The sequence below is a fragment of the Mustela nigripes genome, chromosome 5 (genome assembly GCF_022355385.1).
Source record: "Mustela nigripes isolate SB6536 chromosome 5, MUSNIG.SB6536, whole genome shotgun sequence".
Classification (NCBI taxonomy): Eukaryota; Metazoa; Chordata; class Mammalia; order Carnivora; family Mustelidae; genus Mustela; species Mustela nigripes.
In genome coordinates this window covers 5588367-5615525 of record NC_081561.1, presented here as the reverse complement: position 1 = coordinate 5615525, position 27159 = coordinate 5588367, and the positions used below count along the sequence as shown (strand labels likewise).

Here is a 27159-nt window from a genome sequence, read left to right as displayed (position 1 = left end):
TTTTGCAGAGTTGCTGTACATTTTACTTCCTACCAACAAGGTATAAGTGATACAGGTTCTCTGCCCACTCACCATTTGGGGCTGTCACACTCCTTCTTATTTTTGCCATTTTGATAGGTATATAGTGATATTGCATTGTTGTTTAAATTTGCATTTCCCTAGTGAGTAATGATGATAAACACCTTTTTGTATGCTTATTTACCTTCTGTAGATCTTCTTGGGTAAAATGTACATTCATGGCTTTGTCCATTTTCTGACTGTATTATTATTTTGTTTCTCTGTTTTACTGTTGAATTTTGAAAGTTCTGTATATGTTGGATGCTGGTCCTTTACCAAATATGTAGGCCACAAGCATTTTCTTCCAGCCTTGCAATTTATATTTTCATCCTCGTAACGGGGTCTTTAGCGGAGTAAAAGTCCAATTCTGATAAGATCTAATTCATCCATTTTTTTCTCTTATGAATCATAATTTAGATGCCAAGTCTTTGTCAAGCCCTAAAACCCTATGTTTTTTCTAAAAGAATTATGTTTTTGCATTTTACAGTTAAGTTCATGACTCATTTTGAGTTCATTTTTATATAAGGTGTGAGGATTAAGCAACCATTTGTTGTGCCAATGAATGTCCAATTGCTCCAGCACCATTCTGTGAAAAGGTTATCCTTCTTCCATTAAATTGCTTTTTTCTAGATTCTCTATTTTGGATCTATCCCTCCACCAATACCATATGCCCTACTTTACCTAACAGAGTGATTCCACTGACTTTTTCAGGATGATTTTTAACTGTTCTAGGACCTGTGCCTTTGCCTATAAATTTTAGAAGAAGCTTATGTATAAAAAGTCTTGCTGGTTTCAAAGAGGCACCTGGGTGGCTCACAGGCTAAGTGCCTGCCTTGGGCTCAGGTCATGATCTCAGAGTCCTGGGATCAGCCCCAAGTCAGGCTCCCCTGATCAGCGGGAGCCTGCTTTTCCCTCTCCCTTTGTCTCTCCTCCTGCTGGTGCCCACTCTCTCTTTCTCTCTCTCTCTTATGGATAAATAAAGTCTTTTAAAAAAGAAAATCTATTAGTTAAAAACAAACAAACAAAGAGTATGTAGAGAAGGGAATGAGGGTGTCACTTTACAAGGGAGAAGCCTGAAACACCACCTCAACCAGGTGATGAAGGACAACACTGACAGTGATAAGTTACACTGACAGTATGAACCCATGATATGATGTGATGAAACGGCCATTACCACTGTGGTGGTTCTCCCAGAAAACATCCCCCCAGTCTAATCCTGAGAAAAACATCCCACAAATTTCAACTGAGAGACATTCTAAAAGTATCTCACAGATACTCCTTCGAACTGTCAAGATCATAAGAATCGAGGAAAGTCTAACTGTACAGCTCAAGACAGAGATGACTACATATAATATGGTACCCTAGATGAGATTCTGGAACAGAAAGAGGATATTAGGTTAAAAATAAGGAAATGTGAAGAAAGTATGGACTTTAATTAATAACAATGTATCAATGCTAGTTCATTAATTGTATCAAATGTACCATACTAATGTAAAATGTTAATAAGAGGGGAAACCGGGTATGGGATGCGTGGTAATTATCTTTCCAATTGTTCTATAAATCTAAAACTGTCCAAAAATAAAAACTTTTATATACATTTCTAAGATAGGTGGTTCAAAGATGAATATTTAGTAGGATTAATAATTTCTACTGCTTCATCAAGGACGTCTTTAAGTGAAAACAAACAAACAAAAAAAGCTTTGCTGAGGTTTTCGTAATAATAGCATTGAACAATTGAGGGAGAACTAACATCCTCACTATTTTGAGTCTCCCAATCTGTGAGCACAGTATGTCTCTGCATTTATTTAGGTCTCTGACTTCATTCAATTCACATTTTATAATCTTTAGCATAGAGATCCAAGACAGGTTTCATTACATATATTCCAAAGTATTTCATTTTCTGAAGAATGATTGTAGTTACTTTTGTGTTTGTAATTTTGGTTCCCACATGTTCTTTACTAGTGTGTAGAAATGTGATGGATTTTTATTTGTTGGTATTATATCCTATGACCTTGCAGAAATCACTTATTAGTTTTAGAAGGGCGTTCTGTTTTGTTTGGTTTGGGTTTTGGTAGATTCTTTGGCATAGTCTACAGACAACCATATAATCTGTAAATAGGGATAGTTTTGTTTCTTCTTTTCCAATCTAAATGTCTTGATCTCTTGTTCTTGCCTTACTGCAGTGGCTAGAATTTCCAAAACAAAGTTGAATAGAGAGTAAAGAGAAGACATCTTTGCCTTCTTCTCAAACTTAAAGAGAAAGCATTCTGTCTTTTAGCATTAAATAGGATGTTAACTGGAGGACTTTTTTTTTTTTTAAGATTTTTTATTTATTTGACAGAGATCACAAGTAGGCAGAGAGGCAGGCAGAGAGAGAGGGGGAAGCAGGCTCCCTGCGGAGCAGAGAGCCCGATGCTGGGCTCAATACTAGGACCCTGACACCATTACCTGAGCCAAAGGCAGAGGCTTAACCCACTGAGCCACCCAGGCACCCCAACTGGAGGACTTTTATAGATGCCCTTTATCAAATTGAGAAAGTTCCCCTTTATTTCTAGTCTGCTGAGAGCTTTTATCTTGAATGAGTACTGGAGCTTGTCAAATATTTTTTCTATATCAACTGATACGGCCACATGATTTTCTTTAGTCTGTTGATATGGTAGATTACATTGACTGGTTTTGAAATATTCAATTAAGGTGAATTTTAAAGGATAAATAAGACTTCAACAGACATAAATATAAAAGCATTGGTGTTTATTTGCTTAGTGTGTATTTATCCTTACTAGACTACCAGCTGCACAGTGGCATGGATTATTTATATTTTGTTCAATAGTATATATCCAATACTAAGCCTAACACCTAACACATTATAAACACTCAATATTTATGGAGGAGAGAGAAGAAAGAATAGAATATGCAAGTACACAGTCATGAATGTATATACATTAGAAGAATAACCAGTCAGCCAGAGTACCAGAAACCAGAGATTATGTTGGGGAGTGGTAAAAGGGCAGAGCCACCACTTCAGAGCATTTACATAAATTAATTCAAGATATATCAAAGACCTAAACATAAAAACTAATCAACTGAACGGAAAGCTTTTAGAAGACAATGTTATGAGAATACTTTCATAACCTGGGAGTAGACAAAGGTTTCTTGGAAATTAGAAAGCAGTAATCATGAAAGAATGTATTGATAAGATGAATTTTTTGAAAATTATAATTTTCTGCTCTTCAAAAGACATCTTTAAGAAAATAAATAGGGAAGCCAAAGACTGGGAGAAAATATTTGCAAAACATGAATATGGAAGCTCTGATATATAAAAAGTCCCTATAATTCAATAGTAAAAAGACAAAGAGTTGAGTTAAAAACAAAAGAATAATTTCAACACACTTCAAAGAAGATATATGAATGGCTGATAAGCACATATAAAAGTGCTTGACATCAACAGTCAGTAGGAAAATGCAAATAAAGCCTAGTGAAATACCAATACTAGTTATTAGCACTATTACCATTAATTATTATTATACCAGTATAATAACTAAAATTTAAAAGACAACACTGGGGTGCCTGCATGATTCAGTCGGATAAGGATCTGCCTGTGACTCAAGTCATAATCCCGGGGTCCTGGGATCGAGTCCTGCATCGGGCTCCTCACTCAGTGGAACTTGCTACTCTGCCTGCTGCTCCCCCTGTTTGTGCTCTCTCTCTGACAAATAAATAAAAATTTAAATTTAAAATAATTAATTAATTTAAAAAAAAAAAGACAATACCAACTGTTGGAGAAGATGAGAAGCAAACAAAACTCATGTATATTTGTTAGGGATGGGGTAAAATGATACCACCTCTTCAGAGTAATGTTTTATAGAACTAAACACACACCTATCCTATGACCCTACAATTCTAACCCTAGCTATTTAACCAAGAGAAAATGTCTTCAAAAAGACTTGTATGAAAACATTCATTATAACTTTACTGAGAACAGCTTCAAAACAGAAACAGCCCAGATGTTCATCAGTGTAAGAAAGGACAAACCATGGTATCCTACAGACATACCATTACATCCATACACACAAGTTACTAAAGGCACAACAGTATGGGTGTCTAAGAAACGTGATGATGAATGAAGGAAACCAGTCACAAAAGACTACCTTTATGTAAGGTATTACAATAGATAAAACGAACCTGTATTGGACAAAGAATTAAAAGAATGCCTTCCTTTGGAGAGTAAGAATGAACATTAATCTTCCAAAGGGCATGAGGAGACTTCTTGGGGTATGTAACATAAGTAATGTTTTGCATCTTGATCAGGCGTTTGGATTACACACATACATACATGCATTTCACCGTATGGAAATTTTGCCTTCAAAAACAGAATTATATTTTTATATGTATTTGGAGAATGTCTGCAACTTACTTTGAAATTTGTTAAAAAAAAAAAAAAAGGATGGACTGGATGGAGGATGGACAGAGCGACAGACAGATATGTGGTAAAATGAGCGCAGTAATATGTCAATTAACAGATTCAAAAAAAAGAAGGGCCCCTGGGTGGCTCAATTGGTTAGGTCACTGCCTTCGGCTCAGGTCATGATCTCAGAGTCCTGGATCGAGTCCTGTATGGGGCAAGGAGTCTGCTTCTCCCTCTCCCTGCTCGTGCTCTCTTTCTGTCAAATAAATAAATGGGAAAAGAAGAAGAAGAAGAATCCAGGTGGTAGCTTTACAGAGGTTCATTGTAAAAGTTTTTGAAATTGGACTGTATGCTCATGAAATTTTTCATAACAAAATGAAAAAGTGGACAAAAGTAAAAATGGGATTAGACCAAGCACACGGTGGTGCACTCAAGAGCATGGCTCCCATCCTGTAATGTCTAGTTTTCAGACCTTGGGTTCTATGGAAGTGGCTCAGGGGGTGAAAATTAGACAGGAAGGACCCTGACCCTCATGACCCCATAGCGGCTGCTCTACTCTCATATACTTAATAAACTGGAATTTTGTGCAAATAGCTTTAAAGGCACCAATGGTGCAAAGAAACACACACATGCACAACCAGACAGAAAATCACTGCTGGAGGTGATGACGAGTTTCATCCAAACAAGAACCAGGGGACTCCACAAGGAACAAAACACCCATCTTTCTCAGGAATATCTGGTAAGATGTGCAAAGCAGGGCCTCCTATGTCTCCCCGTAGAAATGAAATACTGAAAGACCTGAAGACCACTGGTTTGCTATCTTGACTTTCCAGATGAGAAACAGTGGTCAGCTAGGAAAGAGACTTCTAGGGGACAGGTCATCCTTGGGAGTCAGTGTGAGGCGGACCAGGCCCAGGCTCGCGAGGTGCGACCAGGCCCCTGCTCCTTCTTCTGCAACTCCGCATCCTGCCATGATCCCCGGCACCCCTGAGGAGTATTTAATGAGATTTTCTAGTTACACTGGTGACAAGGTATTTGAAAAATAAGGTCTGTGCTTCACAGGACAAAATGCTTCAAAAACAGAAAGTCCATTTTCTTCATAGCTGCCTGTGTAAGATTATAGGCCTATTTTCAGATTTTGACATTTATTTGAAATTCAGATTCTATTGTATAACCTAATATGAGCTATGGAGATAATTAATATAAATGTGAGTAACTCCGGGTGAAGTAGGAGAATAGAGGAAAAGGAACGTTTTTAAAGTTCAAGTCACTTTCCTATGCCACCTTCCAGCATTTAATTGCCTGCTATTCTCAAACACAAAATTCAAACACTAAACTGAAATCACTCTCCTCTCTAAATCTCTATTACCTGTTCTGCACAAAGAGCGTGAGGACGTCTTTTGTATGCATGTGTCTGAGAAACTGCAGGTAAACTGTTGTCTAGCGGAGCTCTGGAGTTGATCTTTCTGGATAATCAAGATGCCTCTCAACTGAAGCTACCTGGGGATGCGGCGTACCCCTGTCAAGCTACCAACTTTATCTAGGTCTTTCGGATATTCTTCAAATGTCAAAATAGCAGCTTGCCTTTAAGATTTTTCACCTTTATGGAGGAATCAAAAGACCACCATCCCCAAAAGCTACCTATCTCTTTACTAACATCTCTTACTAAACGTCTGGTAGAAGAACAAACAAATACTTATAATAATAATAATGGCATTATTATTATTTGTTGAGTCACTAACTGGGCACTTCACATATATTATCTCATTTAGTCACTGTCACAGTCCAAGACTGATATTATTTTGTAGAAAAGGAAAATGAGGCTTCGGTTAACACACACCAAAAAGGGTACTGGTAAGCATCTTCCGATGTTCCAAAGCCCACAGTTTTTCCACTGAGTTGGATAATGAGGATGAATCTCAGTTGTTCTGATCAAGACCCCTTCACTCCCATCGCACAGGGTCCTGGGGGTTGAACAGAAACTATCATTGGGCACAACATGTCCTCTAACACAGATGGAGGCTTCAGAAAGGTATACTCGTGCTGCCTCTGTGACCACCCGCTCCTCTTACACACTGCCTCCTCCCCAAGCCACCTGCTCAGCTGCCAATAGCTGGCCTCCCAGTGGAGCAGAATAGGGAGGCAGAGTGTATCCAGGAGGATACCGCAGGTCACATGAGACATGAGGAGAAGGCCAGACAGCTGCCCTGCCCCGTTACCCACCTGAGGGCCCCCCTTCAGGTCAGCTGGATCTGTTACAAACCCCTGTGATTCCCCTACAGCGTCATCTCCATGTCCCCTCTCCTGTGCGGCAATGGCACTGGCCAGCAATACTCCCCGCAGAGAACCAGGTCCTTGCCACCACGACAGCCAGTCTCTCTGCAGGAAGTGGCCATGGTGGCCTTTCTGAATCACGATTTCAGACACAGAGAAACTGGACCTGGAGGCCACTCGCCTTGAGGTCCCCACATGAAAAAACGCAATGGCTTCTGTGACGTTTGGTGAACTGAAATCTAGGCTGACATCCATGTCGGTGACCACATGCTCAGAAACAAGCATTGAGAGCTCAGGAAAGGAGGCCGGAGCCAGCCCAGTGCTTCCAGCAAAGCAGGCAGAGGGCGCTCCAGAACAGGGCAAGGCTCGGCCTCAGCCTTCATCAGACCCCCAGACCACTGCTACAGACATAGACCACTGCCACAGACCACTGCCACATTTTAGTTGGTTACACCTAGTAAACTGTTTCCCTTCTTTTAAAGGGCCTGGGGAGGTGAATTTCATTTCAAAACTCTTAAGTGATAACACTGATGCCACAGTCCTAAGAGGAGAGGAATGAGAGTCTACAGGGTATAAAACTGAGGAGACCAAGACCCCGTCCAGCCCCTGGATAACCCCCCCGCAGGGTCCTGGCACCACTAGTTGGTAGCTTGGCTCACTTTCTCCCTGTTGGGAAGCCTGTCTCTCTGCCTTTCGACACCACTGGGCATCCACAACCCTTAAATCACCATATTTATCATTTTTTGTATGGTTCTTTTCACTTTCATTTCCACTTCCCTATGTGGTCCTCTTTATTTTTATACTGTATGATAAATTGTTACCCTTATTATAAGCTGCCTTCAATTATTTTAGTTAAGAAGTAAAAAAAAAAAATTTTAATCTTAAATAGAGAGAGAAAGTTAAAAAATAAATCATCATAATTCCCACTTTCTTCTCTGGGCTGGTCTGAGTAAAAAGAAGATAAATTAACTTGTTCAAGTTATATCTAAATAAGAATACTCTGTTTCTGTGTAAGGATCTGAAAGTTTAAGTAAAATCATAGTGATCACATTGGAAACAGTCTTAAAGACCACAAAGACCAACTTGGTCATCTTACGGAAGAGAAAACAGCCCCAGAAGACAATCAGCAAGGATCACAATGTTATTTGTGGGTGCACCACAACTTTACAGCGTAACATCCATGCAATCAGTGCTTTCAAATACCTAAAGGGGACAATATCCAACCACCTCTCCTGAGCCACATAGCCTCAGGACACACACATTTCACCACTTCATCACAGTGGAGAACAGTCACCAACAGTTCTACTTTGCCAAGCAACATTCACTTGTACAATTATTTAAAAAGTGTGTCACATTTACTTATTTTTCTGAAACTGAGTGGAAACTAACAGCACAACTGAAACGAAGATGGACATAATGAAGGGTATAAAAGTGATGGCTCACCGTCAGCTGGCCACTGAGAAGACAGAAGTTGTCCAATTCAACGTGCAACGGGAAAAGGGAAAAAGGCAGAGGTCCCCAGCACCAAGACCATAATGTCTAAAGACAGTCCAAGCAATGAGGGTCAGTGACAGAAAATTTTAGAAAGATGACTAAAATACTAAATGAAAACTAGCATCAGTAGAACATTCCAGTAACTCAAATACAGAGGGTGGGTGGGGAGCTTCACGGGTCTGTTGGCCAGGTATATACCTTATTACAAGAACCAAGGTAACTAGGACCTTGTTAAAAAGAAGAAAGGACAAGAAACGACAAGTTTCTGCTCTACCCCTTATAAAACTACCACTGATAACTCCTTACTTCTAACAGTATTAACAGTTCATTTCAGATTGCAGACAATATGACTACAGACAGAAGCAAAATATGAGCTACAAAATCACTACCTTGTACAACTATCAACACTTCAGGTTAACCTAAGTTTAATATTCTAGAAAGACATGGACATTGTATAACAGTTGGACATAAAAATACACATTTATGTTTTAGTTCTCTGGCAATATAGAGCCACATGTTTAACTTCTGTACATGGAAAAAAACCTTTCTCAGGAGTAAATTGTGAATGAAAGCACATGGCAGCCTATAGTGGCAGAGAAAAGACTGGAACCCACCCTCCTGGGCAGTATGTTTATATTTCTTCTGGTAGGCTTCTCTCCTCTGAGCAGATGGCACTGGCTGTGTGACATCTACTCTGGCTCCTCATAAACTATTGGTTATTGCTCATGTTATTGGCAGAGAATTCCAAGATCCGTAGGACAGATATAAATGAAACACTGATCTGTTGGCTGTTCCTCCACTCCGATCTTAATCCATGAAAAACTTGGTCAAAGACAATTCACATTTAATTTCACCTACTTTTTAAAAATAAAGTACTTCCAAGGAAATTAGTATTGAATCATAAGCAAAAATTCATCAGAGAAATAAATAAACTGAACCACAAAAACCACAAAACTCTCAGACACAGGCTTCTCACTGCAAGACAGGAGGCAAAGAAGTAGCAAGATGGAATGGATCCTCCAAGAAAAAGCACTCAGGATTGCCAAAATCTGCAAGGTAGCCAGAGGATGACTATCTAGATTTCCATTCACATGTACTGACTTGGTTAAATAAGTAAAATAAAAACAGTAATATCACAGAGTCATAATAAGATTAACAAGTGGAAGGTAAAAATTTAAAATTTCAGTGCCCTCTTCTTTGTCTTTTGGTGGCCTAGGTAGTTAGTCTTTTCTACTGTTTTCTTCTAAGGAACTATTTTAGGCCTTATTTACCTAGTCGTACAAATTGCCATATGTTCTATCTTTTAAAAAGTCTCATCTTTCTCTCCAGCTACTAATCCATTAATCTCCACTCCTGCACCACAGAACACCTCCAAAGTGTTACATATTAATGTCTCTAATTCCTCTGCTCCATTCTCTGCGAATTAGACCCACAAGGCATATTTATTCAACCACAACAGTAGCTCCTGTCTAGATCATCAGTAACCTCTATATTAGTAATCCCAATGGCAGTGCTCAGCCTCCATTCTTCTTGAACAATCAGCAGCATTTGACAAAGTTGTTCCCTTCTTTTTCTTGGAACACATTCTTCTCTTAGGTCTCAGCGCAGCACCTGGACTTCTCCTCTCTCGCTAGCTCTTCCTTACTGGTCATTAGCTTATTCCTGCTCATCAGCCCTCTAAACACTGAAATGCCCCAGGACTCAGTCCTCAAGCCATCCTCTTGTACTACACTCACTCCCCTAGGTGGTCTGATCCATCTCACAATTTTAAATACCATCCATAAACTGAAACATTCTGATTATATCCCTAGCTAAAACCTCTTTCTCTACACTCCAAACCTACTAACCTACTGCCTACTCAGCATTTCTACCTGGATGTCTAGTAGTCCTATTACATCCAAACGCAAACCTATTATATCCAACGCTAAGCTCTTGATTTTGCATTGCCCCCTCCAGTGTGCTCTTCCTCACTTTGTCCTTCTAGTGGATCAAGTCAGAAACCTTGGAATCACATGTGATTTCTTTCTCATGCTTCTTATTGAGTCCATAAGCAACTTTTTTGTTAGCTCTACCTTTAAAACATATGATGATCTGGACAGATCAGTCGGTTAAGCGTCTGACTCTTGGTTTCCGCTCAGGTCATGATCTCAGGGTACTGAGATCAAGCCCTGCATTAGGCTCCACGCTCAGCACGGAGTCTGCCTAAGATTCTTGCCCCCCCCCCCCACCCTGTGCTCCTCTACCTCTTCACGTGCTCCCTCTCTAAAATAAATAAACAAAATATTTAAAACACATGTTGATTCCAACTTTTTTACCTATCTCCACCATTAGCACCCCAATCTAAACCACCAGTAGCTCTCACTTGAAATTTTACAATTGATTCCTAACTGTTCTGTTTCCATCCTTATTCTCCTACAACCAACTTTCACACAGTTGCAAGAGTAATCCTTTAAAAACTTAGCATAGCCTCAGCTCCAAAATCTCTGTCCAACATAAAATGAACCCTGATAACCCACATCCTTATATAATCCTTTCCTCTTGACTATGAGCAGGATTTGCAAATATGAAGACTATCAGTTCCATGACTACGTTATGTTATATGGCAAAGGTGAAAGGGTTTTACAGATGTGGTTATAGTCCCTAATCAGTTAACTGTGAGTTCATCAAAAGGGTGATTATCCTGAATGGATCCAGGCCAGTCAAGGGAGCCCTTGCCACAAGGGTGCAGGTCTTCCCTGGGGACAGAGGCTGGAAGCAGCAAAGACTTTCCTACTGGCCTTAAAATATCAAAGAGCTACAATGTGAATTACCTACAAAGGGAGTTATATGACAGGGTATTGTGGGAGGCCTCTAGAAGCTAAGGGCCTCCGTACAACAGTTGCAAAGAACTGAATTCTGACAACAACCACACAAATTCAGATGAAGACCCCAAGTTCCAGATGAAAATGTAGCCCAATGGCACCTTAATTTCAGTCTTTCAAGACTCTGAAGAAAAAACCCCCACCTGAGCTGTGGCTAGATTTCTCACCTCCAGAAACTGAGACAATAAATAGGTGTTGAATTAAGACACTAAGTATTATATACCAAGAGGGTATATATTCAATAAACACTGTTGAGCAAATGGTTTCTCCTTCCTTTAGATGCTCCAAATCATAAAAGCTACATGAATCAAGCTTCCCAATACAACTGAAATTTCTGATTGTCTGATTAGAGGCTATTTTATTACCAATTCACAGGACTTGATATCCTACAGAATTAGGCAGTGAAAAAGGGGCACATCATTTCAATCAAATAGTATATGACGGTAAAAATCAAATTCCAAAAGAAAATAAATCAGGGGCTTCTCCATTTTCCTTTTCTATTGTATTCTTGGTGCTATAAATAAACAAGTGCATCACAAATGCTCTTAGCATTGATTAAAAAAGGAAACAGAAAAATAACAGCACAGAGAATTTTGTCAGTCTGAAGATGTGATGTGATGCTAAGTAATAGGGGGAAACTTCCCTGCTATATTTTTAGAGGTTTTAAATAGCCTGCCTTTGTTCAAATAATTCTTTCACTCTGGAGTATCTAAAGTATAATTCTGGGTAGAGGTTACATGTTTGAAGACAAAAATAAAATCCACCAAAAAATTAAATGAATTTAGTGGTCAGTGTAGAAGATACTCAAGGCAAGAATATGAAAATAAAAAGTGACACCATCACAATCCCATTAGGGCTGTGGGAACACCACACTAGGAGACAGCCAAACTCCGCCTACCATCTCCCTGGATAATTCTTACACCTTCCCTCAAAACTTCTCTTACAGGACATATAATCTGTATGCATGGCCAGACAGCAGGCAAGTGAAATTGGAACGTGCACACAGGAAATTCACTCCCAAAAGCATCTCTCCCTCCATTTTGTCTCCTCAGCCGCCATGCAGACAGAGCTCCTTCTCCACCTACATCCAATTAATTTAGAGCCTTGGCAACCTCCACACAAGGACAGAAGATGGCACAGCCTTGACGTGAAAGAACAGGTAGCTTCCAGGGAAGGACCCCAATGCCCACCACAAGACAGGCTTCAGATAGCCACGCCCAAGATCCACTTCCATCTCTCCTCTAAGGAAAGGGTACTGCTGGTTGTCTAGTAATTTCTAATATTAGGAAATGTATGCGAAAAGGGATTTTGTAAAATGCCGAATTCCTGGCTTTGATTCTCAAGGAAAAGACTTTCAAATTAAATGAATTCATTTATTTACATAGGAATCATGAGGATCAGAGAAGAAAAGTGACAATTCCTATAAAGCATTCTGAGACCTTAGGAATAAACACACACACACACACACACACAATAGGATTAACTTTTACCCAAAGCTGACCTTAGTGAGAATTTGCTCCTTGACTGATTAAAAACTAATCAATGAGTTTGGAATATTTCTAGGATATACAGTCATCCCCCTGGAGCACATGCCACCACCCCAAATCCAACAAAACCTTCTTCCTGGACATTTGAGAGAAGCAAGGCCATCTGAAAAGACAGGTGACTGACTAGTTTGCCCAGAGCAAGATAATTTATCACAAAGTGAGGCTCAACATAAATAGCCAAACAGCCTCAAGATCTACCCTAGCTAACTATGATGATTAAATGAGAAAGGCACAGAGAAGGAGCTCATTAAGTATTTAGCGATTATTAATATTGTTATTAATCTAATTAACCATGACTAAAAAGATATCATAGTTATCTTCGATTGAGTTGGTTAGGAATCTTTCATAGGTAAAATTAAGTAACTTGTTAACGAGATGAAACTTGTCACCAATTAAGTGACAGATTCTAAGAAGTTACACACAGTGGCTACGGAATACATTTTTTCCAAAAGTATATAAAATAATGACAGAGAAGTACAGTCGTGCCACTCACCACAAAGTCATGACTTTGGCCACACTGTTATTTTTACCATCTTGCATTTTTCATGTCTTTTTGGTATATTTCCAGAGCAATATTTTTTCATTTTAATGGAAAAGCCATTTAAAAAAATATCTAGTTTCTACTCATTTTTTTTTAAGATTTTTATTTATTTATTTGACAGACAGAGATCATAAGTAGGCAGAGAGGCAGGTAGAGAGAGAGAGAGGAAGGGAAGCAGGCTCCCTGCTGAGCAGAAAGACTGATGTGGGGCTTGATCCCAGGACTCTGGGATCATGACCCAAGCCGAAGGCAGAGGCTTCAACCCACTGAGCCAACCAGGAGCCCCTCCACTCATTTTTAATAGTAACATATGAAGCCCAGAAAACAACCTATGTATTATAGCTTCTATGCCATGATCACTGTGAAAATAATATATTTGAGAAAAATATATACATTCAGCAAAGAACAGTAACAAGCATGTATTGTGACCGTTATTAAGATAGTATTTTTGAGAAAAAGAGAATATACAGAAAAGGCTAGTAGATCTGGACAGCATGTAGAAAAAGTACAAGAAGCATGTTTCAGAGCACTTAGCACCAAAATACAGGCCGTCTCCCACTCATTCATTCAAAACACAGCGGCAGTGCCAACCACTGGGGATTTGTGGGAAATGCGACCCAGCCGTGAAACACGGTGGGAAACTCTAAACATGTCTCAAATACACAGAAAGCATAAAGCGCCCTGTGACTCGAGGAACTACTGGCAGAAATGATCAGAGAAAGCCTCCTCACTGAGGGGAACTTCTGAGAAATCCTGCCAGGAGAGAGGTTTGGTAACGAAGTGGATGGAAGAAAAGGCAGGCATCTTAAACACGGGGAAAGGCAAGTCACTGCTGCAGAAGCTTCCAGAGAACAGCTCCCGCCATGTCTATGGAGATTCTATTCAGAACTCTCAGACAAGTGACAAGCCACACAAAAGACTGCTGAGGAGAAAAGAGGGAAGACACCTGCATACAGGCAAAGGTACCCCCAGGTTAGGAAGGAAACACACCAAAGCAAACTGAGCAGGTGGTTTCAGCTTTCTGGCAGCAGAGACAATTCGTGAGCTAGAAAACAGCACACCGCAAAAGCAGGTAAACTAGTAAAAAAATGTTACCTGCCTACTAAAGGAAAGATAATTCTGCTGAGTCTCTAATGGAAATTATTTTTTCTACATAGTCAATATCTATTATAACAATTATCCATAAAAGTTAGATTTTAATTTAGAACCACTGAACTCATGTTTTTCTTTAAGATTTATTTATTTGCAAGAGAGAGAGAGAGTGAGAGTGTGTGTGTGTGTGTGTGTGTGTGTGTGTATAAGCGGGTGTAGGAGTAGAGGGAGAGAATCTCAAGCCCCCCCTGAGATTAAGACCTGAGCCGAAACCAAGAGTCAGACACCTGACTAAGTGACCCTGGTGCCCCACTCATATTTTCTAACTCTGAATTTCTCTTTCCCAATTATCACCAAGTTTCTGCCTAGAAATGTGAAAAGGAAAAAAAAAATATAATAATCTATTTAAAAACCTGCTTTCAATAAGTTTTCAAAGCAACTATTTTAACAAATTTTCTCTAAACTTACAATTATTCTTCCAAAATATGAACAGATTTCACTGATGCATTACCAAGGAAATGTGGCAATTTCGAAAAACCTTTCCTCACAGTAGAAAGGAACCTGCAGTCTCTAGGTAAGTTACAAAAACATTCCTAACAGAGTAAGTACTTTACAACCAATCTTTTTTTTTTTTTTTTAATTTTAGGACTCGGCCAATGCAAGAACATACAGGAAGTAATGGAACAGGGCTCCTGAAAAAAAGAAACCAAAGTATTATTGGCCACAACATAACTATCGATCTAGAAACTCAAATGAATCGACTGATAAGCTATTAGAACAAATAACAGTTTGTTCAAGGGAATGAACTTAAAATTCCTAAAAATCAATAGCATATTCAATCCCAGTAATAACCAACAGAAAATAAAGTTACAATGAAAAAAATCATTTATAATAACAATGAGTAAGTAGTCCCCTCTTTATCCACGGTTTCACTTTCCTCCGTTCCAATTACCCACAGTCAGCACGGAACAGGATGTGACCCTCCTTCTGACGTACTGCCAGCAGGACAGAAACCTAACACCACGTCATAGTGCCTGCATGGTTCCCCTCGCTCCACCCCCTCACATGGGCATTTTATCATCTCACATTATCACAAGATGGATGAGTACAGTACAGTAAGAAATTGAGAAAAAGACCACATTCACATAACTTCTATTACACTACACTGTTATCATTATTCTATTTTATTATTAGTTATTTTTAATCTGTTACTGTGCCTAATTTATAAACTTTATCATCGGTATGTACAGGGAGGAAAAAAACAGAGGATATACAGGGATCTATATTGTCTATGGTTTCAGGTACCTGCTATGGGTCTTAGGATAGATCCCTTGTAAATAACATGGGGGACTACTGGGTATAAAGAGGTAAATTCAAAGCAAATTGCAAAAATCTACAAAGAACCATGAAAGATCAGAATAAATAGTGATATATGTTGACTGTGGAGACTAAAGAGTATAAAATGCCAGCTCTATCCAAATTATTTTAATGTAACTCCCAACAGAAATTTCTATGGGAGTGGTTAGGAGGACTTTAAACAATACCCAACTTCATTTGAAAAACTAAACAAGTGAGTAAACAAGAAGGCTGTTGAAAAATAACAAGAAAAAAGCAACAATGAAAACTGGTGAAAGAACTGATACGGTGAACAGATTCCTTTTTTTAAATTTAATATATAGATCCTCATAAACCAGTGTGGAAATAAATTACATAAGGAATAGTGTTAAGAAACTATTTGGGAGAAAAATGAACTCATCTCCACTTCATGTTATATGCCTAAACAGAGTGTGGAGAGTTCTGTGGGATGTTCTGTTACAAGTTTAAAAACAAAAGAAAACAAACAAAAGCAGAAGAAATATTGGTAATTCCTTGATCCGGGGTTAGAAATGACTGCTCTACAAAAGAAGCGGATGAAATAAATGGAGGACACATAAATTTGACCACATGAAAAGTTAAGACATCTGATATTTATAAATATCAAAAAACTTGAAAGTTTAGAAAAGAAATTGGGGGAACTCTCTGCAGTGAAGGATACAGCCAGCACTGTTTACTTGAGCTCTGGGACAGAGTATCAGCTCTTTGAAATGCTGATGGCCTTTTCAACATTCTACTCCACATAAATAGTTCTTTGCATCATTTTAAGTACAGATCTGGAAAACACAAGCTATATTTTATTTCAGAAACAAATCTGGGCTTTGGAAAATAGTTTATTTGCCCATAGATTTATGAGATCTCAAATATGTGAAAAAATATCTTTGATCTTAGAAATAGTTTGAAGACTCTGAGCCGTCAGTTACATGGGTATGAAATAAAGTGTCTGAGATTTTTAAAAACCATCAGACTGCCATGTCTTTGTTCTTTCAGAGAAAACGCTATCTTATCTTATAACTCTTGAAGATATATTTAGAACTAAGATTTTTTTCCCTCTACTCTGAGCTTTCTTACAAAAACGCAACCTTACCTTTCAGTCTGTTTTAATCCCAAAAGAGATAGTATCTGAAAAACAAAAATAAAACACGATAGGAAAAAAAAAACAGTTGAAAATTAATGGCTCAATACAGTTATGCCTCTGTGATTTTTCATATTAAGTCTTACAAGAGCTCTGTGAAGAAACAGGTCCACTATTTCTCTAAGTTTGCACTAGAAAGACCTTAAGCAAGTGGGGGCAGTACCTCTGGGGTTCAGCACAGTGTGAACAATAAAATCTCCTGTCTCTCTGTTCCCTGTAAAAGGCCAAATATCTGGCCAAAGGTAAAAAACGAGTAGAGTTAAATGCATTGCTATCCACTATCTACTATGCCTCTTGTACATGTAAGTAAGTACTAACACTTACTATTGGGCAGTACAACTAAATAAAAATGAGGTCAATGTTTACATGTCAAATGTTAAAGTTTGGTTTGTTTGTTTTACTTTCCACTTTGATAAATATTAAATATTTTTTGATTACTGGTCACATAATTTTTCCAAAACTTAACCTCTAGAAGTAATAGTGAAAAACTCCTTCACGATACTTCTACACCCTGAGTCACTCAATGTAATTTTACTTTACCTAATAACATTGGGAAAGTATTTTAAAAAGGGCGGGGGGAGTTACATTGCAATTACTAATTGTTCATAACACGTTAATTTTCACCCACCTATATTTGACCATAAGAAACAGTTTGAGATTGTTTTTATCTGGATGATATGTGTGCATTTACTTAAATCAATTCTGAATTTCAATACTGGCAAAAAAAAAAAAAATGACATCAATATGTAAATGCAAGGCACAAATTTAAAAAAAAAAAACTATTTATAGTTTCACAGATACAGTCCATCAAACCAGGGAGCCTCAGCACTCTGAAGAAGAAACATCAGCACAAAGCACCTGCACATGGTTACCCCTGGTTAACTATGGATCTTTCCCTGGCCATTTGTTGTCTTGTCCTTCCTACCTGCCCTCCCTACAGTTTCCCTTTCCCACCTAGGTCATAACAAAGGATCAGATTGGGACAGAACTGAAATGGAAGTGGAATTTGCAAATGTATGAGTCCCTTAAAGCAGCAAAAACCCCTGAAGCAAGGATGCTGATATCAAAGTACCCATTCCAGACCACTACACAGAACTAGAGCATGGTTACATATGCCAGGGAACCAATGCTCTTACAGGTCAAACGGCAACAAAGAGATGGTCACATGACTTAGAAACCAAATTTAGTTCCACCAACCTCAGAGAAATCATTACATCATCACAGAAATCATCAAAGTGCAATATCAGATCCTAATCTTAAGTGGTAGATAGCAAGCCTTGCTTCTCAAAGTAGGGCTTATATACACCTGGAGCTAGGTGGCAAAAGATGAGGGATCCACATTACCACAAGATAAGCATGGCTCATCTGTCAAGACTGCAAATATTGACTGAATCATTTATTTTTGCCTGGTGGCGGACACATGAGTTTTTAAAATTATTTCCCTGATAGTAAGTGATTTACAATTATTTCATGTTAAAAAACAAACAAATAAGAAAATATTATAGAAGAGAACATAGAAAAAAATCATTAATGTTAAACCAAAGCACCAAAATATAAAACATTCCATACTTGAGACCACCTCTTTAAGGCTACTTAGATCCCCAGGTGATGGTAAGATAATGAGATGGAAAATTCACTCTGCTCTGCCCTGCCCTTAGGGATTCTTCAAGGTCAAGCTCTGACATCATCATTACAACTCCACCCCCATCTCCACCATGACCACCGCTCATATAACTTACTAAATGACTCATTATTATATCTGAAACCATACTAAGTTCTTTATATACATATTCTCATCTATTGTTGCTAAGTTGATAGACTTGGGAATTTTAAATCTATACTATCAGACTTTTAAAAACTAATATTATTCACTGATAAATCATGTATATGGTAATAAAATTCAAATGTCATAAAAGGGTAAACAGTGAAAGTAAACACCCACTGCCTCCTGTACCTCCCTATAAACATTTTATATGTTTTATACAATTGAATAGGTGTAGGTACACACATACACATATAAAGCCCTCTCCCATAGACTTAACCTTTTTTAAAATTTTATATTTTCATTGTTCCAAGATTCATTGTCTATACGCACACTCATTGCTCCATGAAATACCTGCCCTCCTTAATACCCACCACCAGGCCCTCCCAACCCCCACCTTCTCCCTTCCAAAACCCTCAGTTTGTTTCTCAGAGTCCACAGTCTCTCATGGTTCGTCTCCTCTGGAGGCCAAGAAAAACAAGGCTGTACTCACCTCGAGTCTAGCCCTGACATAAGTACAGCCATCTTGACAAAGCAAAAGCTGGCACCTTGCACCCCCTCTCCACCCGCTCCCCTCCCCTCAGTAGTATGTATGACATTCCTCAGCCACCCCTGGCTGCCCTAAAAGAAAAACAAATAGTTAACTTGCAGAGATCACAATCCTGCAATACAGGAGTCTCCCTTGGTTTACAAATGTCCTAGAGATTTAACAATAGCCCAATTTCCAGAGGCAAATAACTCAGTTCCCCAAAGCCAATGTCACCCTCCCCACCATAAAACTGAAAGAAGCTGAGACAGAAGGAAATGTAAATAAAGTTAAATTTCTTCTAAACCTAAATCTCACTAACAAGGTCACTTGATAGGAGAAATGTGAAACTTTATCTCTAAACCTCCAAGATAGTGTCAGTGATCATTCCCAAGCATGTGACCCACTGATACACATCTGAAGAGTCTCACGAGAAGATTTTTACTACTGGTTATAAATAACCTTTCTCCCAACAATAGCTAGCCCCTCAAGGTCCTGAAGACCTTGCTTCCAAAATTCCTTAGAGACTAACATCATCCCTTTGTCCTCACCCACCAACGAGTCCACTCCTACTCTGCCTTTAAAAACTCCGACTGTAGTCTGGTTCAGGGTCCAGGTCCCTACACTGCTGTGTTGGGTATACTTGGGCCCAAGCTTAAGCATGTCACCTCAGGGTCCAAGCACCTCTCCGCTGTGTCGGGTATACTTGGGCCCAAGCTTAAGCTTGTCAAATAAACCCTTGTGTGAGTACATCAGTGTTGGCTCCTTGGTGGTCTCTCAGACGCGAAAACTCAGGCATAACACTCCCCCTCTGATTTCCTCCAACTCACTTCTCCTCTCCTTCACCCAATGTCCTCCATGTTACTCCTTATGCTCCACAAGTGAAACCATATGATAACTGATTCTCTTTGCTTGACTTATTTCACTCAGCATAATCTCCTTCAGTCCCGTCCATGTTGATACAAAAGTTGGGTATTCATCCTTTCTGATGGAGGCATAATATTCCATTGTATATATCTTCTTTATCCATTTGTCCATTGAAGAGCATCTTGGCTCTTTCCACAGTTTGGCGACCGTGGCCATTGCTGCTATGAACACTGGGGTACAGACGGCCTTTCTGTTCACTACCCACAGACTTAATTTTTACGCAAATGTTAGCATACTGCTCTATATCATATTCTTGCCAGTTAAGAATTTACACTGATAATATTCCATAGAAGTCAAGTAGGACACTGAGATCTACCTCATTCTTTTTAATGGTGCAGATTGTTCCACATTCCATCACACGAAAGCTCCACCATGTATTTAATTCAGCCACATCCTTGTTGATGAACATTGACAATTTTTCCAACATTTTGTTAAACTGAATAAATCTATTTAAAAAATCCCCTTGTACACATGTTTGCATACACATTCTAGCATTTTGAGAATCAACTCCTAAAAGCTGAACTGCAAGGTCAAATGGCATATGCATTTTACATCTGAACGGATACATCTGAATGGATCTCCCAAGTGGCCATGCACTAGTTACAAGTCCCACCAAGGAGCCCCGCCACCAATTATGAGTGTTACATTCCCTATACCCTTTGTGGCACCATAAATGATCAAATCATTTTATCTCTGTACTGCAAAGAGTTTTAGTAAAATAAAGTTACACTAAATAATTTTTAAGAAGATTTTTTTAAAATCTGACTTTTGTGCAAAGAACTGTTGTTTAAATCACCATCCACAAAATCAAAGAATTTAAAATGTAGGAAGCTGGAGCACCATGGTATTCACAATGAAACACAGAAATACATTTATGAAAGAACCTATGATTAATAAGAGAACAGCATAGAGGTGCCGAAGAAAGAATAGCAAATACAGACGGTGACCAGGAATGCACTCATGGAAGAGGTAAGACTAAAAATTAGTGAAGTCTGGGCAGCCAGGAAAGTAGAGGGAAGAGGAAGCAGACGGTGTACAAACAAGATGAATAAAGGGAGAGTTCAAAGTCCAAACAAAATACTTTATGTTGGATGCAACTGGTCTAATACCTAGCTAGGGTTGCTCAAAATACCAACAGTGCAGAGAAGAAAAGCAAAACAAAAGCCAAATAAGACAGCTTTACAAGTTGTAGTGGCTGAAAAGAATTTCTAAAAATCAACTCTAAATGGAGAGCAGCAATTCAGAAAGGTTCTAGGTGACTATATCCTTTAAAAAGGTTCAAAACCCTAGTAGGGCAGGACTTTCCTTAGACATTTTTTAGATGCACTATAGGATGCTCTTAAAAACATCTACTTAATATCATCATTTTGCTCAAAATAAAAGGAAGTAAAAAATGATGCTATAACTTCACTTCATGTTTTATCTTGCCGATAACTGCAATCTTTTCAAACCCAAGACGGCAGCAACCTCCAGCAAAAACAAGGGTTTTGAAGGAAAAAGTTCTGGGTTCAAATTTGCACCCACCTTAACTAGCAAGTCATTTAATCTTTGAAATCTCATCTGCAAAATGTTACAAATGCTATGCAAATGAAATTATATAGATACAAGATTGATTGATTCATAGACAATATTTAAACCTAGAGGGAAAGAGACACTCTACACATAGAATCTAGCTGGGTGCCGGGGCACCTGGGTGGCTCAGTGGGTTAAAGCCTCTACCTTCGGCTCAGGTCATGATCCCAGGGTCCTGGGATCGAGTCCCACATCGGGCTCTCTGCTCAGCAGGGGGCCTGCATCGGGCTCTCTGCTCAGCGGGGGGCCTGCTTCCTCCTCTCTCTCTCTGCCTGCCTCTCTGCCTACTTGTGATCTCTGTCTGGCAAATAAATAAATAAAATCTTAAAAGAAAAAGAAGAAGCATCTAGCTGGGTGCCTAACATACAATGAGTGGGCTCTACACACAATTTTTCTTTCTTCCCTTCTAGCCCACTTCAAGTAAGACCAAAATATATAGTACCACTTACATACTGACTGCTCCCAAGCCCATCTTTTAGTTTTCTCCAATTTCATTGAGATAATTCCATCAAAGCAGTAAAAAAAAAAAAAAAAAAAGAAAAAGAAAAAATGACTCAGTGATAAAGAATGCCTAAGCGATTCGACGTTTTACCAGTTGCTGATACAAAACAAAACCAAAAAAAAGCATTTTGAATTAAATTAAAGAGGTCATATGTAAAAACCCTATATCAATACAAGATTCTTGATCTGATCTATCACCACCCTAAGAATTGTTCATTTTGCTTAATAAAAGAGAACTCCTAATATCTAGTCTTCTATTATTAATACTGAACCACTATGGTTTTTTGTTTATTTTGGTGTGTGTGTGTGTGTGTGTGTGTTTATTTAATTTCTTTTCAGTGTAACAGAATTCATTGTTTATGTACCACACCCAGTGCTCCATGCAATCCCTGCCCTCCTTAATACCCACCACCTGGTTCCCCCAACCTCCCACCCCCGCCCCTTCAAAATCCTTATATTGTTTTTCAGAATCCATAGTCTCTCATGGTTCACCTTCCCTTCCAATTTCCCTCAACTCCCTTCTCCTCTCCATCTCCCCATGTCCTCCATGCTATTTGTTATACTCCACAAATAAGTGAAACCATATGATAATTGACTCTCTGCTTGACTTATTTCACTCAGCATAATCTCTTCCAGTCCATGTTGCTACAAAAGTTGGGTATTCATCCTTTCTGATGGAGGCATAATACTCGTAGTGTATATGGACCACATCTTCTTTATCCATTCTTCCGTTGAAGGGCATCTTGTGAACCACTATGTTTTAACTATAGCTCCTCCCTTGTTTGATTCTAACCATCTTTCCAGGAGTGTTTACCCTACTTGCCCTTCCCATATTCTCACTAGCTGCTCTGGCACAATATCATGGGCAATATATTGAGAAATAGTGTTGAAACCATGTTGTATTGGCCTTGTTTTCTTCATTTCCTCTCTGACTCTAAAACTGCTTATCCCCAACATAACACAGGCATATACCTCCGGGAACATTAAAATTAAGATTCTCTGAGAGAGCACGGTTTTAAATAAAGCAACTTAAGTTAATCTCAATAGCTCAGCTACTTTAGGTCTATCATCAATCATCAAAACCAGCCAGAAACTGCTAGAGTAGCATCTTCCAAACTTTACATAAATAAATCTGTGCGTTTCTTAACATTCCACGCTTTCAATTAGCCTTTCCATGGCTCTGCTCATTTTTTTTTTTTACAACCATATACTTCTTCCTATTGATTCTTAGTGCTTCACATATTGGCAGGAAACCACTGCCAACCTAATATAATGCCATGCATTTATGCAGTGCTTTTAATTAAGTCATTGTGGAGTCTCCTTAGCATTTTGATGAAGACGATGCGTTGTCATCCTTGAAGTGAAGGCAGTTGAATTTTTCTTTGTATTTCCAGTACCTGGCCCAGTGCCTGCTACATAGTAGGTGCTCAGTATCCGTCATGGGTTGCCAGAGTGACAAAGTCCTGAGTTTGAATCCCAGCTCTGGTACTTTCCAAAGCTAACCTGGAATGTGAGCAAATCATGTGACCTCACAGGCCTTTGGTTTCTTGTCTGAAAAGTGGAAATGAAGAACATCCATTTCACAGTCTCTGTGAAAATTAAATGAAATAACGTATTTAAAATAATTTCCAAAGTAGCTGATACATAAGGGCTGAAAAAATTGTAGATGATTTTCACTAAACCTCACATACACCCTCACTCACATTCTGAGGTCATGAATTACACAGATAATGTCAGACAATGGGTTCAGTAAGTAAGTAACACTCCCTCCCTTTTAAGACCAGTTAAGTATAGAGAGGTGGGTACTAGGCCCTAAGCAGCAGCAAATGTTCTCTGGAAATCACCATGGCCCTTTTAGACTATATCCTACACCTTGTTTCACAGGCCAGTTCTGTCAATACTGATCTCACACTTCCTTTAGGCTCAACCTTCCATGACCCATTAACAACTATAATATGAGTCTGTGGCCAGCTAATCCCCCAGTCCTCCTTGTATCTATGTCCTTCCTTGTATCTAACCCTTGATATTCCATGATTGATCCTAGTATTCCAAAGAAACATACAGGCACCATCCCCATACACTCTCCTAAGCTTCTCTTCCATTTAGCTGTTCCTGAATTGTATCCTTTATAATAAAACAGAAATGGTAAGTAAAGTGCTTTCCTGGGTTCTGTAAGCCAAATTAGCAAATGATTGAATTTCAGGAGGGGGTTAATGAGAACTTAAGATTGATAGCTGATTGGTGAGATGTACAGGTGACAAGCTGGGATAGGGATCCCATCTGAAGGGGCCGGATGGGAAGAGGGAATCTGGTGGGGCTGAGCCCTTCATCTGCAGGGTCAGAGCTGAATCTGGGTAGTTCGTGCCCAACCAAATTAAATAGAATATCCAGATCGCAGTATCTAGAGAGTTGGAAAATTCGGTTAGTAGGGGGAAAAGCAAAACAAAGGATGCATTTGTTATCAAAAATTTTATGAGTAAAGATAGCTCACAGGCATTTTAGACGTGGGAGGACAAAAATGCAGTCAGTCAATCAAGAGATAGTAGTGAGTTCATTCTAGAATTCATTCACATTCTTTTTTTTTTTTTTTCCACTCACATTCTTGATTGTGAACCATCACTCTAATGTTTGGAGAAAAGAAATAAAGCACATGAATGATTGTGGAAATCGATATGCTATAGAATTCTTAAAATACTGCATCAGGCGGTTGACTTCAAATTACAAAAGAATTCTATCCACTTCATTATGAGTTGGAGCAGCTCCACATGCTTTATAGTAAAAAGGCTGATTAGAGTGACTGAAAATGCATGAAACCCAAGTGGAGCTGAAACACGGCCCTCCATCACCCTCGAACCCACCCACCACATAAAGCAGGACCATCTAGGGAAGGTGTGCTCTGATCCTTCAGCCCTGATAGAAACAGCCCTGGACAGGTTCCCTCCCTCTAACTCCTCAGTTCAAGGCCAAGAATGGTGAACTACACCATGGCTGCCCTCCACAGCAGGGGTTGGTTGCTGAAGGTTTATAAGGTGATGTCAAGAACAGTCGTGGGGGAAAGGAGAGCACGGAAGTGGGCTTATCTGCAGAAAAGAAACTTCTGTTTATATAAACCACTGCTGACAATGAGGTTCACAGAAAAACGATCTAGGCCTTGGACCTGCGTTGCGTGTAAGGTGCTCACAACTAAAATGGCCCAGAAGCTATTCTTACTACAACTAACAACTTACTACTGAGCCAAAAGAAATAAAATAGGAAGCACCACAACACCTAAAATACACTGCACCACTCTCACTTCAAAATGACAAAGTCAGAGTAATAAAAACTGTAGACACAGGTGTGACTGAACAGAGGCACTGGCTTGGGAAACTGAGGCAGACATTCCCCCACAGGAGTTCCTGAGAGCAAGGTTCAACCAAACGCTGGGTCTCCCGAATTTCAAGTTGTTAACGTTTTTTTAACATGAGATTGTCAGCGAAGAGGCTAATACCAGATCCTAATGAAGAAAAAGTAGGGGAGGGGGGGCGGCTACATCATTCATGCTCAAAACTAACAGGGCAAGAGGAATGCTCTGCATGACCACACTGTTATTCTCTAGACCGCATTCTCAAATAGCCATGCCCACAGTGGATTGAGGGTAGAAGAGGTCAGTGAGAAACACTAAGCAGTCTCCTGCTATAATTAAAACAACTTCCTATATAACGATAGGTAGACTCTTCCCAATTTATTTTCTTACAACATAGGGAGAAGTGGGTATTTTATTCTATCCTATCCTGAAATCTAGTATAAATGGATGTCTGATTTAACAGGAACAAAAATGAAAGGTACACATTTAGTTATTTTAAGATCTAAAACTACTAAGATCGGTATTTTTAGGTGACCTACAAAGAGCAGCATGAATTTGAAGAACTTTTTACTCTTTAAGAACAGATCCCTTCTATCCCCTGCCTGATCTCTGAAGGGGGTAAAACTTCCCAATCTGCTACTAAAAGTCAACTGTACAAACCAGGAGTTAGTATGTTGTTTCAGTAATCAGTATCAACACCCAGTGGAACCCACAAAGTGGGAATCAACACAAGGCAGGGGACTGTGCAGGTGTACCTGTCCCCCTGCTCACCCCACCCCCCAACTTTCCATTCTCAAGTGAGGCAGATTGTGGTCTGGTCACTCCACGATGAAGGCTGAGAAAGGTGAAAAGGAGGAAAAGCTCATCTGAGAGCTGAATGTGCAAGGACGCAGGTTGGACACTGCAAGCCCCATGGGCAACCTTCACCATCACCTTTTCTATGTGTTCTTCTCACCACCAACCAACTTCACAAACTATGTAGATTTCATGTCAAATAACAGAAAAAGTATGAAATAATAACTGGTACCATTAGCACAGTGATTATTAAATGAAAGATAGTAAAAAAAAATGTTAGGTTTTTTTTTTTTTCCCTTCCTTGTTTTTCCAGGGTGGGGGTTAATGAGGTGAGTGCTAGAAAGGCATGATCTCCCTCAAAAGTGTTGAATGTGCTGTCACTCCAGCATAAGGAATCAGGCTAAGAAACCCCTGTATCTGTGAGGGGCCTGGGCTGATTTACCACATTCATGATTATGTTTTCACAAGTCTTTTCAGTTTTTCATGTATGTAATGCCCTTAATACCAGGCCTGGCTACCACAGTGATTAGTAGCACTAACTAGCTGAAGTCACAGAAGAGTATTTAGAGCTAGTTATCAGAGGCTGGTATGTAAATTGATGCAAAGTATATGTAAACAGGTCTCATTCAAAATGCTGCTCTTAGGGGCGCCTGGGTGGCTCAGTGGGTTAAAGCCTCTGCCTTCGGCTCAGGTCATGATCCCAGAGTCCTGGGATCCAGCCCCATGTCTGGCTCTCTGCTCCACAGGGAGCCTGCTTCCTCCTCTCTCTCTGCCTGCCTCTCTGCCTTCTTGTGATCTCTGTCTGTCAAATAAATAAATAAAATCTTTAAAAATATATATATATATATATTTAAAAAAATGCTGCTCTTACAAGAGGGCAGTCCACACCCCATACTCACTACTCTGAGCCTCTGATGGCATTTGCACATGGGAGACACTGCTACTATGAAAGC

At 39.3% G+C, this 27159-nt stretch overlaps 1 protein-coding gene across 12 annotated transcripts in view; it reads right to left on the bottom strand.

Moving 5' to 3' along the window:
- Positions 1–27159, bottom strand: part of FARS2 (phenylalanyl-tRNA synthetase 2, mitochondrial) — a 524473-nt gene that overhangs the window by 410759 nt on the left and 86555 nt on the right. For 2 of the 12 annotated variants that reach the window (XM_059399371.1, XM_059399379.1), the window contains exon 3: positions 16733–16767. The exons of the other annotated variants lie outside the window; for them this stretch is intronic. The gene's annotated coding sequence lies outside the window, so the exon portion shown is untranslated. The remainder of the gene's footprint in view (positions 1–16732; positions 16768–27159) is intronic. 12 annotated transcript variants of the gene reach the window in all.